Genomic DNA, 17460 nt, shown 5'->3' on the forward strand with positions numbered 1-17460 from the left:
CTTTCTCATTTTATGCCTAAGTTCCTTCCCCTCAATTTCTTAGTATTCAAAATTAAAGTGTTAAGAATTTTACTCTAATGTATATCAAAATCACAATGAGGTACCACCTCACACCAGTCAGAATGACAGTCATCAAAAATTCTACACATAACAAATGCCACCAAGAGCACAGAGCCAAGGGAAACCTCCTATGCTATTGGTAGGAATATAAATTGGTGCAGCCACCATGGAAAACAATATGGAAACTCCTCAGAAAACTAAAATTAGAATTACCATACGATCCAGTGATCCCAGTCCTGGCATATACATGGACAAAACTATAATTCAGAAAGATGCATGCACTCCTTTGTTCATAACAGCATTATTCACAATAGCCAAAATATGGAAACAACCTAAATATCAATCAACAGATGAATGGATAAGGAAGATGTGATGTACACACACACACACACACACACAACGGAATACTACTCAGCCATAAATAAACAATAAAATAATGCAATTTGCAGCAACATGAAGGCAACTAGATGTTATCAAACAAACTTAAGTAAGTCAGAAAGAGAAAGACAAATACTATATGATATCACTTACATGTGGAATTTAAAATATAGCACAAATGAACTCATCTACCAAACAGAAACAGACTCACAGACATAGAAATTAGACTCGCAGTTGCCAAGGTGGGGAAGGGGAGGGAGGGTGATAGCCTGGGAACTTGAGGTTGGTAGATGCCAACTATTACATTTAGAAAGGATAAACAAGGTCCTACTGTATAGCACAGGTTACTGTGTCCAATCTCCTGGGATAAACCATAATGGAAAATCATTTTTAAAAGTGTGTGTAAAACTGAGTCACTTTGCTGTACAGCAGAGAGCAGTAAAATATTGTAAATCAACTATACTTCAATTTTAAAAAAAGAGTATTTCTTTAGATTATGGTAACATATTGCATATTTCCTTCCTGATAATCTTCCAAAGAAATTGTTAATGCACTAAATGATATTCACTTGCGCAGCCTTATTTTCATGTTTCATTAAAGAGTTACTCTAGGGGCTCCCCTCGTGGCTCAGTGGTAAAGACTCTGCCAGCTAATGCAGGAAACATGAGTTCCATTCCTGATCTGGGAAGATTCCACATGCCACGAGGCAAACAAGCCCCTGTGCTACAGCTACTGACTACCGAGCGTGTGTTCTAGAACCCGGGAATCCCAACTCTGAGCCCATGTGCTGCAACTACTAAAGCCCACATGCCTAGAGCTTTCTCTCTGCAGCAAAAGGAGCCACAACAATGAGAAGCCTGAGCACACAACTAGAGAATAGCCCCCTCTCTGCAACTAGAGAAAAAGCCTGTGCAGCAACAAAGACCCAGCACTGTCAAAAATAAACAAACTATAATAAAAGGAGACCTTAAAAAAGTACTCTATATTTTATTTGCATTCAATATAGGAACAAAAAATGATTCAGAAAAATATATCAGGTTAGCAAATTGACTATTAAATCTGTACATTAAATAAAAAGCACTTTTGAAATGTTTAAATACTTCCTCAGGAAAAGTGAAGGGAGCTAACAGAGCACGCTTCCATGTTGTAGAAAGCTCACTGTGGTTGGTTAAATTGTCACTTATGGATTAGCTTGTTAAAAGGACTGCCATAACTTGGAAAGTGTGGACTACCCTCTCACTAACAGATGACACTGCCTACCATAATGTGCTCTATTTTTCACCTCTAAATGTCAAATTATCTCAAATACATTTATTAATAGCTGTTATTGCATGCATTCGTAACTGGCACAGGACCTAAAATGTCTCTGATTTGTTAGGGAAGTGTACACATCTGTGGGGACCTACATTTTCTATGGAAACCCATAAATCTACTTTCTTAAATATTTACTTTTTAATTGTATGGTGTATTGATTTCCTCTATTAAAGCCTTTGAAATATCTGAATCTTGTCACCACAACCAATGAACAAACATCTCTTCAGGGCTTCCCTGGTGGTTTAGACAGTAAAGAATCCACCTGCAATGCGGGAGACCCAGGTTTGATCCCTGGGTTGGGAAGAGCCCCTGGAGAAGGGAAATAGTAACTCACTCCAATATTCTTGCCTGGAGAGTTTCATGGACAGAGGAGCTTGGCAGGACAAGAGGAGCTTGGCATGGACAGAGGAGCAGGCAGTCCATGGAGTTGCCAAGAGTCAGACACAACTCAGAACCAATGAAAAAACATCTCTTTAGCTATGCTCAAACCAAAAAAAGAGAAAATGCTTTCTTAGAATCAGCATAAATTAATGAGTCCCCCAAACTCTAGTGCCTATTAAGAAAAAACATTTAAGACCCTTTCTCCAAAAAACAACTGATAAAACACCCTAAGGTGTGCACAAATGAGGTACTGATTAATTGTGCTAACCAACACATTAGAATACCACAATGAAGTGTCAAAATCTCCAAAGTCAAAAATCTATTATATCATCTATAAATGCAGATTATCTTCTGGATCACAATCACAATTAGTGTGATGAGATGTTCACAACAGGAGATGTATAGAGGTTTATCCATATCATTACCAATCGAGCACATGTTTACAGAAAGGAAAAGACATGAGTATAGTAGAATTCATTTAAAAAAAAATAAATGTTCACAGGATATGACTCGACTATGTTATTTTGCTCTTGGAGATGAGTTGAAAATTTTATTTTCTAAGTTTTGCATATAATTTGGGCTTCCCTGGTGGCTCAGACAGTAAAGCGTCTGCCTGCAATGCAGGAGACCCGGGTTCAATTCCTGGGTTGGGAAGATCCCCTGGAGAAGGAAATGGCAATCAACTCCAGCACTCTTGCCTGGAAAATCCCATGGATGGAGGAGCCTGATAGGATATAGTCCATGGGATCGCAAAGAGTTGGATACGACTGAGCGACTTCACTATAGTGACTAATATCTCTAACACTTAAGGCTTCCCTGGTGATCTAGTGGTTAAGAATCCACCTGCCAATGCAGGAGACATGGGTTCAATCTCTGGTCTGAGAGGATCCTACATGTCTCTGAACAACTAGGTCCACAAGCCACAGCTACTGAAGCCTAGGCACTTTAGAGCCTGTGCTCCACAAGAGAAGGTACCACAAGGAGAAGTCCAAGAATTGAAATAAAGAGTAGACATTGCTCACTACAAGAGAATGCCCATGCTCAGCAAAGACCCAGCACAGCCAAAAATGAAATAAATACAGTTTTTTAAAATAAACAGAACAAAATCTCCAACACTCAATTCACGGCATGATGAATTGGTACATTTCTAATGTCTTGTGGCAGAATTAGACAGTTGTGTACACTCTCATTCATTCTCCCCAGCCTCTGGAATGTCCCATTACCAAGTTTAAGGTGGCAACGTGCCCACCCAAGGGACTACATTCCTTACCCCCTTATGCTGCTGTGGCCAGTTAGAACAAGAACAAATATACCGAAATATTGTGTGAACACATTTTAGCAAGTTTCCTTAAGGAGAAAGTGAGCTTTTTCTTAATCCTGCTGGTTTGCATTCAGTTAGCCAGTCCATTCTATAGCAGATCAGTCCTGGGTGTTCTTTGGAAGGAATGATGCTAAAGCTGAAACTCCAGTACTTTGGCCACCTCATGTGAAGAGTTGACTCATTAGAAAAGACTCTGATGCTGGGAGGGATTGGGAACAGGAGGAGAAGGGGACGACCAAGGATTAGATGGCTGGATGGCATTACCAACTCGATGGACGTGAGTTTGAGTGAACTCCGGGAGTTGGTGATGGACAGGGAGGCCTGGCGTGCTGTGATTCATGGGGCTGCAAAGAGTTGGACACGACTGAGCAACTGAACTGAACTGAGACATACTTTAACCCATTGTTCTATTGCGCAACTGTATGCGTTATTTTGTTTGGGAGTAGAAATAAAACCTTTCTACGGCAGGGAAGGAGTGGGATCAGCTTTAGTCTTCTCAGGAATTAAACCCACGTTTGTTAGAGCAGATACATATGCTATTACTTCCATATACTTACTATTTTTACCTTTCATGATGTTTGTTTTCTGCTTTACTAGGTAAGATCTGGCTTCTATTCCACCAGTTTTCCCTGTGCTACCCTTTTTTACCCTTTGCTCCAAGCTAATTGTTTTCAGGTAGTCTGACATCCTATTTTTATGCCCCTTTTCACTGCTTTGCCCATGATTTTGCCCCCTTTACCGATTTAGTCACCCTTCAGATCTTATTCCTAGGTTTACTTCCCTGAGTAAGATCCATTGGATACATGGTCTGGACATATTGCATACCTTTCTGCATAGAACTTAGTATAGTTGTACTTTTTTTGTTAACTAGTGAAATTACATGTTTCATGTATTTCTCTCCAACTAGATTTTAAATTCCATTAAAATACCATCTGCATCTTTTTTGTTAATCTGTTTTTTCCTACTGCTCAACACAATTCATGTTCCAGAGTGAGCACTTAGTAAATAAAGAGAATTTCTTATCCAATAAACCTGATAATTACATGAAGTGGGGCCAGCAAGGAGAGAGGTGCATGCAACTGTAACACACCCGTACTCTAAAAGCAACTGCAAGGAAGCAGAGACTACCTACACCGACATTCTCAACTCTAAAAGTATGTATAAGTTGTACTTTTCAATGGAACTGAAGATTGCTTAATAGATTTTGCAAAATTAATACTGAACTGTGAAGACAGCAAAGCTACCCTCTTGAAGAGGATGAAAGAAGATCCAATGAAAGACAAGTGAAATTACTTGGAAAGTAAACCTAAGTTGAAGAGAATAAATACATTTAATCCAAGGAAAATTTTGGACTTTTTTCTGGTCTGTGCCCCATCTTCCCTAGCCTCATTCCCTTTATAAATTACTACCAGTTATCCTGCTAAATAGCACTCCTGGTTATGTCACATCTTTGTAAACTCTTTTAGAGATTCTCCATAGACCACAGCAGATATAACACTGTGTACTGTTAAGAATACTCACAAAATGAAGAACTGCAATTTTTATTCAGTTTTATTCAATTTTTATCCATTCATTCTTAATGGATTTTATTGTTAGATATTTGGAGAGTAGCTTTCTATTTACAGTTTTAAATAATTCACAGCTCAAAGCAATCAGCATGGATTTTAAAAGACTTTGAAAGAGTCTAGGTATCTATACTTTAGTGCCTCACATTCCACAAGAACTGGGAATCTGATTCTTAGCTGGATTATTCTCATGTACAATGTCTTCATTTTCAAGAGTTGAAATCATGCGTGAAAAACTAATTTTCTTCATTATGCTACAGGATACTCTAAGTATTACCAAGAGATATTGCAGAGAGTAAATCAATCTAAGCGTGAAGAACAATATAACGAAAATTTAGTTTCAGATCATACTTTGGGAATAAACCTCAACACCTACTCTTTTAATTGTTAAACATAATTTGTCTGTGGTTGTTGGGGGTTCCAGTACAAGATGGTGATGCAGGAGGCCCAGGAGGCTCTTGGACTCATCTCTTTCCACAAACACACCAAATCTGTAGCTACATACTGAACAACTTCCTCTGAAGAAAAGCTAAAAACCAAGCAACTCATCTGCATAGGCTAATAAGAGAAAGCCCACAGTGAAGCTGGTGGGAGAGGGTGGAACACAATCTCACCATAAATGGCCCCCATAGAGCAGAGACCCACAATCTGGAGTGGACTCAACCAGGAGCTTTTCTCCCTGTGGAACAAAGGGTTTGAATTCCACATTGAGCACCTCAACTTTTAAGACCTGCAGCTGAGAAACGAGACCCTAAAACATCTAACTTTAAAAACCCACCTCCATAAGACTACTACAAACTAAGAAACGCTTTTAAATGGCTCATTTGACTCACCTGAACAAGGGCTCAATGCACCGGCTGCCAACCCAGAAACTACAGGCTTAAGTGAACAAGACGCCAGCCTTGCTTGCTAATCTTAAAGCATCAGCCTGAGGGGTAGGCATCTAATTGAGTTCACATCCAGGGACCTGCTGGCTAGCGGCACTGCCTTTAACAGTCCCTCTTCCTTGCTCTGTTGCTCTGTCCAGCAGGCACCATCTTTTTTTTTTTTTTTTAAGCATTGCTTTCCGGGTCCCCTCCAACATTCTGCTTAGATGTTTTTTCCCCAGCTGGAGCCACTTACATGCTCCGCCCCCTGCCTCCTTTTACCTGTAGCAGACACCATCTTTTTTTTTCTTAATTCTAAGTTTTTTTTATTTTTTTATTTTTTCACCATGGTGCCTTCTACACTCTCTCTATGCCTTCCTCCTGAAAATAAATACCTCTCAGAGGGGAGTTTATCACACATCTAGTGCCCCCAGTTTGGGGAGGGGTGGGGTGAGCTGCCGCTCAGGGGACATCCCTTAATTGCTTAGCTCTGGAGGCCAGGGGGATATATGACCCTGGGCTCAACCAGAGAACCATTTCTTTGCCACCTACCACGCTCAGGTACTGCGCAGAGACCAGAATGAAAGACCAGTCTTTCTGAGGAAAAGGCCTACTTACCTCTCCTGGAGCTTTGGCTTGAGCGGCAGGCTTCTGGTTCAAAGCACAGCTTACGGCCTAAGAAGGGCCTGGGTTGGGGCGGGTCTGTACGAAGACAGTTATACAGGCAGTCTCTGCGCTCTCCCTCTGCGTGCTCCAGCTCCCTGGTGTGTCCCCTAAAGGAACTTATCTCCTTGTCCAACAGCCCAAGTTTTCAGCCTGCTACCAGAGAAAACTTCTACATTGCCTTGGCTCTGGTGGCCAATGAGGCTTATGCTTGTGGGTCCCACGGGATTTCAATCAAGGGAAAATGAGTTCTTAAAGGGCTGTTGCCCCCAGGGCACAGCAAAAGGCAACAGAAACAGATCAGTCTTTCTACGAAAGGACTCTGTTCATTTACTAACAGGTTTTCCTGAGAGTCTCTCACAAAATACTCATCTAAGGGTTGAGTGTAATCCTTTCCAAAGACCTCAGAGGACCGGTGCTATGTCTTCCACTCTCTAGAGCATCACAGACATATCCATAGTCAATAACACTCTACTGAATATTTAAAAGTAGCTAGGAGAAGGGGTCTTGCAAGTTCCCATCACAAGAAATAACTGTGTGGTGACAGATGTTACCTAGACTTATTGCAGTAATTATTTTGCACTATACACAGATGTCAAATCATTATATTGTACACCTGAAATTAACATAATTTTATCAATTATATTCCAATTAAAAAAAGGAATAATTTGTGGGAGCTGCACACTACTTACTGATGATAGCAATGATCATAAATACAGGCTCCAGCTGATGAGTTGCAAGTAAGGATGAGAACTTTGTGGGCACTCAATAAACCCTTGTTGATGAGAACACTGTTTTTGCTCCAGTATAATTGCCTAGTCATTTTTACATACAATGATGGAAGTTTTCAGCAGACCTCTGAGAAGCACCGAGGACTCATTAGATATGATTAATTGCCTATATAGATATATATATACACATAAATTGTGTATATATATACATATATATACATATACACATATATACATATATATATACACATACATAAATTATCTTCTTTTAGAGCAGAATTTCAAGAAGACAATTTAGAGGACATCCTTATTGACAAAATAATTATTATGTTTTTTTCTTTTCCAGCAATGTCCTCAGTATTTTGAAACTAACTTCAGATAGCATAACTAAAATATTAAAAAATAACCCTTGACAAGAAAGTTCTGATGAAAAATATATCAATTCTTCTTCAGAGTTTACGGAATAGAAAACACAATTTTATACCACAAAATATTTGAAATTTTAGTATTCTAGAAGTTCTGAATTTGTATGCAAAAGCTTGCCTATGACCAAAGAAAACTTATCGTCCAGGTAATGAAAAGCAAATCAAATGAGCAACTACGAATAATACAAACAACACATTTATTTAGAAAAATAAACTGAAAATGCTGTTTGTGTAGTACATTTCCCCATGAGGCATAGATAAATGGCTATAAAAATCTCTTATATGTCAAATACAAATTACAAATGATTTTGTTAAGTAAGAGAACAAATAGATGTTCAACACAGATGTTTAGTGCACAGTTCACTGTATTTGACTTCTTCGCTGTTAATGATATAAAATGATCCTCACTAAAAAAAAAAAAACAATTTTTGATCCCTTTTTCATTCATTCGACCACCCTGATGCTTTTTCATTATGATTCTGTAGTTGTTCTTTAATCTGAGACAAGTCCATTTTTTTATAACTGATTTTTTTAATAGAAGAATGAGAAATCAATGCCTGGAGAATTCTTACATGTTTCCTTTTTGGACTCCTGCAAGAAGCTGTTGGTTGTGGTCTCAAAACTCATGGGACCATCTGTGCAAATAACAGCACGTCTCATTACCCTGAATGGAAGTGACAGTGCAAATAGTAGAAGTGCATTGAGAAGTAATCAGTAAGAACTGACCTCCCCTCTCTCAACCAGTATGGAGTGAAGGATCGAATACAGAAACTTTTCAAGCAATTGACAACAATACTCTTACACCATTATGGCTTTGAAGGTGTACACAAAATGGAAAATGTCCTCTCTCTTTGCAAACAGCAACATTCTGTCCTTATACTGTTCATTGCGGCAATATTCCTCTGTTTAGTTTTTGTTGTTGTATGTTTTTGTTTTTGTTTTGTTTACATATTTTGAAATGCTGAGTAGTTCTAGGTATAGACACCTATTTCTATACGTTCACCTTCCCAAATGATACATCAATTTATAATTTACTGGCTTAATTACTAAATATGAATTTGGGGAGGTTCACATCTGGGGATAATTTCAATGATAAAGTGAGATGAATTTTGTTTGTTTGCTTTTTGGTTTTTTGTAGGCTTGCTTATTTAGTCTTTTTCATTTCTTTTTTTTTTAATCTTCTTGGTAATTTCTGAGTGAAGATATTTAAGGCTGTGGCTTTTTTTTTTTTTGCCCCCAGGGCTCTGCTCATGGCTGTCAGACTAGAGGCAGATAGTTTTAAGCAGACCATATCAGTGATCATTTGTGCTCCAAGTTGAGGGGTTTGCTGCTCCAAGATGGACAGTTTTCTGGTTATTTCAAAATTAGATCTGGCCTCAAGAAGTCATAATGATGAATCTGAAGTGAGAAAAATGAACTGACATGCCTCCAAATAAAGGTGTTCCTTCCAACCTGAAGGAGCTGTCAGAAAAAAGAAAACAAAAGACAAAATATCAGTTTAAATAGCAAGTATAGTTTAATAAAGCATATAAAAATTATTTAAAATGAAGAAATAATTTGTTAGTAGTATGCAATTTAAAGTTCTTTGAATTAATTATTAAGGATTGTACTTTAAAAGTATAATCACATTTTGAACATATATTCCATTTAAATCTTATATATAAAAACAATATTTGATAACTCATCAAAATTTAGTAGCAGCATGTTTATATTTCAATTAAAAGATCTTCTCTTACCTCTGACAGTTTTTAAAACTTAGGATAAATTTGTCCACTTGTACCAAGTTCTCAAAATAGTTCATAAATTTTAAGACAATAAACTTTTCAACATGCATCACCCCCAAAAAAGAGTTAATCAAGAAATCAGACCTATTAAGGTAGAGCCTTCATTTTCAATTACCAAACAGTATTTTCCAAACAGTTTGCCTAATATAATGTTTCACTGCAATTTATACAGCCTAAATATATTATCAAACTGCCAAAAGACACCCTTTTTCATGATATACCACAACTGCCCAAGAACTAGCCTTTCTTTAGAATCTATGGTACTTTCAAATTAGCACCTTAAAATAATGTATATTCACATTTGTAATTAATGAATAAATTTTTCTGAAAACACTGGAAAATAAAACCTAGCCATAATTTTCACTCTGCCCTCCTGACATCAAACAGGCTTAGCACCACTAATGTCGAGCAAGTATGGTCTTCTCTTTACATTATGATGTAATAGAGAATATTTCTACAATAATTTATTATACTAGACCCCAAAAGTTATTAAAATAAATCTTGAGCCATAATTAATAGCAAATTATTAGAAATCTCAAAGACACAGAGTAATGGTTTTAAGTGTATTTTTAATCCCTTAAATCCATCTGAGAACCTCCTGTTTTAAAGCTTTTCATTTGAGGGTAGGTAAGGCCCAAGTTTAAGATATTTTCTCCAATACACAGACATACATATAGACAACAGCATAAATCTTTTAGTCCTTCTGTGAGAGACCCTTAATCATTACCATTCTATTGGATGAATTAGAATTATTTTCATTTTTACTCTCAACTACCAAGATACAGTCCCACAATGAAATAATTTAAATAATCAAAATTTTTTAAAAAATGCTCTCACTCAACTCTAAGATTAAAACTAAAGAAGTCACCCAACATAATTAGTAAATGTGTGTTGAGGACTTAATCTGGCTCATCATTAAAGATGTTTTATGAAAGAGAAGTCATAGAAGACAAGCTTTGGTCGTGTAGTTGTTTAAGATGATGCAAGACGGTATCAGTACAGAGGAGTGGAGAAGGCTGGACTGAACTGGCCTAACCTGTACTCAGTGCAACATGGCTTGTATCTGCCTGTGTCATTTTGTATCGCCTAGAAATATAAATCCTTTATATATGTTTTTCTTGTGCTTATATAGAGGCAATTGGCATTCAAATAATTACTAATGTATTAGCAACAGTTCTACAATAATTAAACTTTCAGTTTTACTATTAAAAGTATGCAAAATATACAAAGGTGACTTTCTACAAATATATAGGAACATAATTCATGTACTTTGGACCAAGACAAAAGTCAATGTGCCAATTATATTTTCATAGCTCTGTGAAATTGGAGAAGGAAATGGCACCCCACTCCAGTACTCTTGCCTGGAAAATCCCATGGATGGAGGAGCCTGGTAGTCTGCAGTCCATGGGGTCGCAAAGAGTCGGACATGACTGAGTGACTTCCCTTTCACATTTCACTTTCATGCATTGGAGAAGGAAATGGCAACCCACTACAGTGTTCTTGCCTGGAGAATCCCAGGGACGGGGGAGCCCGGTGGGCTGCCGTCTATGGGGTCGCACAGAGTCGGACATGACTGAAGTGGCTTAGCAGTAGCAGCAACTCTGTGATATAGAACTCCTTAGTAGGCTATATCATTATTTATTACAACTTACTGAAACTGGTAAAACAATCTATCATTCATTCTAAAATATGTATTCACCATCCATTGTATATCAAATATGCTCTAGGAATCAGAGATACAAAAATGTAATCTCCTGCCCTCAAAAAGATTAGTACCAGAAGGTAATAGTCATAGTAAAAGAAGAGTTGTGCCATAAAAATATATTTAAAATAACAAGTGGAAGCATGCTAGTAGAAGTCTACAGAAAAAGGCATTTGAACTGAGACTTGATGGATGGGTTGGAGTTTGCAAAAGTGATACGTTGCTATTTATTATGAAATGTAAGTATTGCAGATGGAGAGAACCACATGGGCAACGGTGCAGAAGCAGGGGAGAGTGTGGTACCTCTAATATTGTACAGCATAGAAGTGGAGGGAGAAAATATGAGGCTAGCAGGGGCCTAAAAATTTTTTTATTCCATGTGAAAATATTTAGATTTTTATCTTAAATGTAATAGGAACAACTGGAGAATTCTGATGAGAAGAGTGCCTGGAGGAAATGTGGAGAGTACAATGCAAGGGAGGAGGGATGCATATGGCAGACATTCACAGAGAAGCAATAGAAAAGCCATTGGCTGAAAGCAACAACTAATAATTCCAGTTGCAGATGCTTTTTTAGTGGCAAACTCAAAAGAGAAAAATAACTCATTCTTTCTTACTTCATTGGGACAGGGTTTCATTCATTTTCTACCTATTTATGATAAGAGCAAACATTATGAAACTTTCCTTGTTCTACCAAGTTTTTCATGGAAGCAGATACTGCCTCTGAGCCCTAAGTGATCATACATTTACATGTCTAAGTCCTCGATTAGATTCTAAGATTGGGTATTAAGGAATACATTTAAGTCTTGCTGAGTTTTGAAGATGAATTGCCAATACCCACGACTTTCACTGTATGGTATTAGATATCAATTCAATCTGTTAATCTCAGACTCAAATATTTCCTCCCACTAAAGAAAACCCCAAATAACTTGTGTATAATTTCCCAACTAAAATTTTTCATTAATTTTCATTATTATAGGTCTTAAAATACAAACATTTTAAAATCTCAGCATTCTCTTTTTTTATGTTTGCTTCAAATATGGAAACAAGTAATATAACATTACAATTGCACAAGTTAAATAAATTTACTCAGCAGTGAAATATGAAACATAAATAACATATACCAAAATTCTGTATAATCAATAAATTGAAGTGCTCATGGAAATGCTTTCTGATCCATTCTTCAAATTGGTGGGTTAATTGCTTCATTTTTAAAATTTTTAGGCTGTGAGTCATTAAATGTCGAGTTACTTTATGTAAGTAGCATCTTAAGTCACTGAGAACATTTCTACACAGCAAGAACAACAAGATTTTAAAATGTCAACAACAGCAAATAATGCTAAAGAAAAATTGAAAATTGAAAATATTACAAAAATTTTGTCCAAACAGAAGTATCTCATGATTCATATCTATGTGAAACTTTTTGTAATTTTTACAATTATTTTCTTTATATTTCTTAAATATAAATACATAAATTTTATATAAATATGTACTATTATAAAATAAATAAGCATTTATATATAAATATATATTATGTACACATATATATAATTTAAAGTATTTTAAACTGTGGGATAATCTGTCATGTTTCATGAATGCTTAATTTTAAGAAGTAGTAACTATGAAGAGATCAAAGTCACTTCAATAAAGTCTGTCTTAATTCCCCCAAACTGTTAAACTGATAGCAGCAAGATAAAGTCAAATAAAAATGTATGAAGTACCTATTCTAACGAAGATATTAGGCCAAGCATGGAAAATTGAGGATAAAAACTTAGGTTTCTCTTATATCTAAACACAGAGCTAAATACTTTCACATATTATTCAATAATTATATCAAGCTATGAAATAGATAGTGGTGGTTTAATCGCTAAGTCACAACTCCATGGACTGTAGGCCTGCTAGTCTCCTCTGCTCACGGAATTCTCTAGGTGAGAATACTAGAGTGGGTTGACATTTCCTTCTCCAAGGGATCTTCTGGACCCAGGGATTGAACCCATATCTCCTGCATTGCAGGCAGATTCTTTACTGCTGAGTCAGCAGGGAAGCCCCTAGTGAAGTAGATGTTCTAACCAATTTCCAAGTGTGGACATTCTGGCTCTGGTGAGACTAAATCAGGGTCAGCACTACAATCTGAAGCCAAATTCACTATCCCCACGCCATTTGACACTCTCACTATAGAGATGACTGTTTGTAAAACAGAGTAGGATCCACATAGATAGAAATATTTGCTATCTGACCCTTTATAGAAAAAGTTTGTCCATCCTGGTTGAATCTATCTAACTTGTTTGTTGTAGTCTAACTTCATATTTTCCAAAGGATTGCCAACTATTTTAACTATGGTTACTGAATTATCTAAATCTTTTTGTATTTTGCTATGCTATTGTTATTATTAAACAATTCACATACATACATGATGTATTTCTGGACGCTAGTCATCTCCAGTATACATTTCAGGTTCAGATGTCTTTTTCTTTTAAATTTCTTTTAAAATTCTATGGGTTAGCATGGGGTTTATAAACTAATTGGGACAAAATTGACATCTTTATTATAATACTAAAGTATTAATATGAGGAACTTATTGGATCATCACAACTATTTAGACTTCCATTTTAGGTTGCTCAGTACTATTTTCTTCATAGGCATCTTTAACATTTCTTGTTAAATTTATTTCTAGATAGTATATAGCTGCTGTTTCTATTTTGATAGACTATCTTAAATCATATTTTGTGTTAATTACTGGTATAGAAGACTATGTTGAATTTTAAAATATCCTTATATCTAGCTAATTTAATTACTTTCTCTTATTGGTACTAATACATGAAGTGAAGTGAAGTGAAAGTCGCTCAGTCATTTCCAACTCTTTGCAACCCCATGGACTATACAGTCCATGGAATTCTCCAGGCCAGAATACTGGAGTGGGTAGTGGTTCCTTTCTCCAGGAGATCTTCTCAACCCAGGAATGGAACCCAGGTCTCCCACATTACAGGTGGATTCTTTACCAGCAGAGCCACCAGGGAAGCTAATAGGTTTTCACCAATTCTCTTGGATTATCAAGATAAGTAATCATGTCATCTGTAAATACTGTTTCATCTTTTTTTCAAAGTTTAGACATTTTGTGGGTTTTATTTTTGTCTGTTTTCATTTGTTTAGTATCTCTAGTAAAATGTTAAAACAGTGTCAGTGATAGAAGTAGTTCATAAATTTTTATTATTATTATTCCTATAATATGGGAAAGTCTTGACTGCTTTTTTATTTTCTTCTCTTGTTATTGTTTTTTTTTAATGTTTCTTGAGGCTTTTGGTTATTTGTATTTTTTCTATAAAATTAACTCTTCTACCTACACTGAAACATAGAAACCCTTTAAATGCTTTTCCTCCTGATTCCTGAAGTTCCTCATTAATTTTTTTCTTCCTCATCTTCAGTGGCATGATAGACTGAGTAGTTGTGTGCCTAAAAATTCACACATTGAAACCTAATCTTCAATCTGATGTCATTTGGAGGTGTGGCCTTTTGGAGGTGACTAAGTAATGAGGGCAGAACCCTCACAAATGGGATTAGTACTCTTATGGAGAACACGACAAAGAGCTCTCACCCATTCTGTCATTTAATGAGTACAGGGAGAAGCAACCAAGAATTGGGCTTTCACCAGACTCTGAACCTGCAGGTGCCTTGATCTTGGATTTCCTGGCCTCCAGTTGTGAGAAATAAATGTTTGTTGTTTAAGCCACCCAGTCTAGTATTTTTGTTAACCCCAGTCCTAACATTTTAGACATTTGGCAAAAAGAATCATTTCGACATTCTTTTCAAAATGAAACAAATTATTTTTAATCAAATATTCTTTCATAGTTTGATAATTTTTGTTAATTTTGTTTTTATCTTTATTAGTTTTCTTATCTACTTTTCTTGAGATTTTATTATTCTTTTTTCAGTTTTCTGAGTTACACTATAGCTGTCATTTTGAATTTTATTGCATTGTAAGTCAGAGAATAAGGCCTGTTTGGTAATTCAAATTCCTAATATTTGTGTTTTCTAATATGAGTGGTAAAGGTAAGGTAAAGTCGCTCAGTTGTGTCTGACTCTTTGCAACCCCATGGGCTGTAGCCTACCCTCTGTCCATGGGATTTTCCAGGCAATAGTACCGGAGTGGATTGCCATTTCCTTCTCCAGAGGATCTTCCTGACCCAGGGATCTAACCCGGGTCTCTCACATTGTAGACAGACGCTGAACCGTCTGAGCCACCAGGGAAGTCCAAAATGAATGGAGGGATGGCAAAATATTTTCTCCTTCTTTATGAAAAGAAATATGACCTTGAGAGAACTTTCTAGCTTAGTTTCCATGGAAACCTATGTCAGCTGCTATATCGCTTATCATAAAAATAAGCCCTTATTTGTAAACTGAACCTAGTCTGGGGGTACTGTGGCTGACTATAAATACCTTTTGGAGTTTGAGTGAGGTACATTTTTGCAACTGGTGATATTTTTTGCTTATGGGCTATTATAAAAGATACTGATTCCTATCTGGGACACGGGAAATGTTAGAGTAGGTCTCATTCTTACCCATGATCTCAGATTTATACCTGAGCTGTCATTTCACAGTGCTAGAGAAAGACTTTAGCCCTAGACACTTGTGGGAACTGTCATGTTAAAGAATCACCTGATTGTGCCCAACTGATTCACTTTGTTTATTGCATTATATCCTTCTAATGAAACCATTGTCAAGTGTAGCCTATTAGGGTCATGTGAGACTGACTGCCCAGTTGAGCCTAAAACCAGTAGTGGGTATTGTACACATGGAGGTTCTTTTTCATCCATGCATTTACAAAAATGTAATTGGCTTCAATATTCTGTGATATATAGAAGGCTTAAGGGAAACCTGTGTACCCCCTGCATCTTGCCCTATAATCTGAAGATGTAACTAACACCTGAGTCCCCTCTGGATGATGCCACAGTTGTCTTAGTCATGATAAGCCTACAATAACAAAGTCTGATGCAAGTGAGAATTTTGAATGAGATTAAATAGCAGTCTTTCAGAAAGAATTAATAAAAATGAACAAGCCACTATAGCAAAAGAAGTTGGACAGAGTTTGTTTTTTTAATATGTGCAAAAGAAAATGTTTCAAAAACTTTTAATGATAAGAATTCTGAGGCAATCTTTTTCTCAAAAGATAGGCAAGCAATGTTACCTGTTTGAAAGAGAATGTAAATGAAGCATTCTAGTACATAGATAAGAAGACCTAGGTGGACTTTAAAAAACATTATGTGCTATTTCCTCTCACTCATGTAGTATGCTTTATATTCTGCCCATGTATTGGGTCCAAGTTATAAAAAGTTGAATTTTTTTAGTTATTGCACAGATACACATATAACTTGGTCTAAAACAATTAAATTAGGAAAAGCCAGTTATGGATGTTCTTCATTATCATGTTTACATTCCATTAAACATCTAGCTAGTTTGGCGTAACATTTTATTTCATGCTTCACAAACTATGAATAGTGAGAAAATTACCTTGAAAATGTTTATTCTGATATGAAGAAAATCACACCGCTAATTCCAGCATCACGTTTTACGTTGGCACAACTAATTTCTTCTTATGAATTATCTATGACATTTTCTAAAATATGTGTGATTCTCTGATAGCTGCCCTGTTTTTCATATCCCAGAGCAGCGCAGATACTGACTAAGAAATCTGTAATTCCATGAGCAGGACACACTGAACAAACTAGGTAATGCTGGATTTATGGCGGATATTTAGTAAGTACATATGTGCCTGACAAAGCAACAGTTTAGAGAGGCAATATTCAAGCCTTTAGGATCAGATGTCATTTTCTAAAATACCTGGTACCCTAAAATATCATGCACCTCAGAATTTCCCTTCTCATTTGAGCTAGTGTATCAGACATGACATTCAATAATACTATTTCTAAATTACTAAGTCTAGTTCCAAAATATGCAGAGTCCAGTGAAAAACAGAATGAATGTCCCTTGTGCAAAAAACAAGAACAAAAGCTCTGTCCTCTCCTCCCTAGTCTTTCTTTCTTTTGTGTGCTATGTAATGTCCTGCTCTTCTGAGACAGGTTGAATGCAGACTCACACAAGCTTTGGCCTGCAAATCAGAGCACATCACACGGCTGCCAGTGTTTTAGCCTCCGCCAAGCCAAAGGGCGGCAATGATCTTGGCATGTGGGGGGCAGTGGGTAGCCTGGAGCTTATCCTGGTGGGTGGTGAATGTAGAACCACACCTGAGGGAAAGCTTCAAGCCCCAGAACATTCT

At 36.7% G+C, this 17460-nt stretch overlaps 1 protein-coding gene across 4 annotated transcripts in view; it reads right to left on the reverse strand.

Moving 5' to 3' along the window:
• Positions 1-7887: 7887 nt before the first annotated feature.
• The window catches only part of PRR16 (proline rich 16), a 283053-nt gene continuing 273480 nt past the window's right edge, over positions 7888-17460 (reverse strand). For 3 of the 4 annotated variants that reach the window (XM_069591699.1, XM_069591695.1, XM_069591694.1), the window contains one exon: positions 7888-9165. The gene's annotated coding sequence lies outside the window, so the exon portion shown is untranslated. The remainder of the gene's footprint in view (positions 9166-17460) is intronic. The other variant, XM_069591698.1, reaches the window with a different exon arrangement.

This window comes from Ovis canadensis, chromosome 5, assembly GCF_042477335.2.
Source record: "Ovis canadensis isolate MfBH-ARS-UI-01 breed Bighorn chromosome 5, ARS-UI_OviCan_v2, whole genome shotgun sequence".
NCBI lineage: Eukaryota > Metazoa > Chordata > Mammalia > Artiodactyla > Bovidae > Ovis > Ovis canadensis.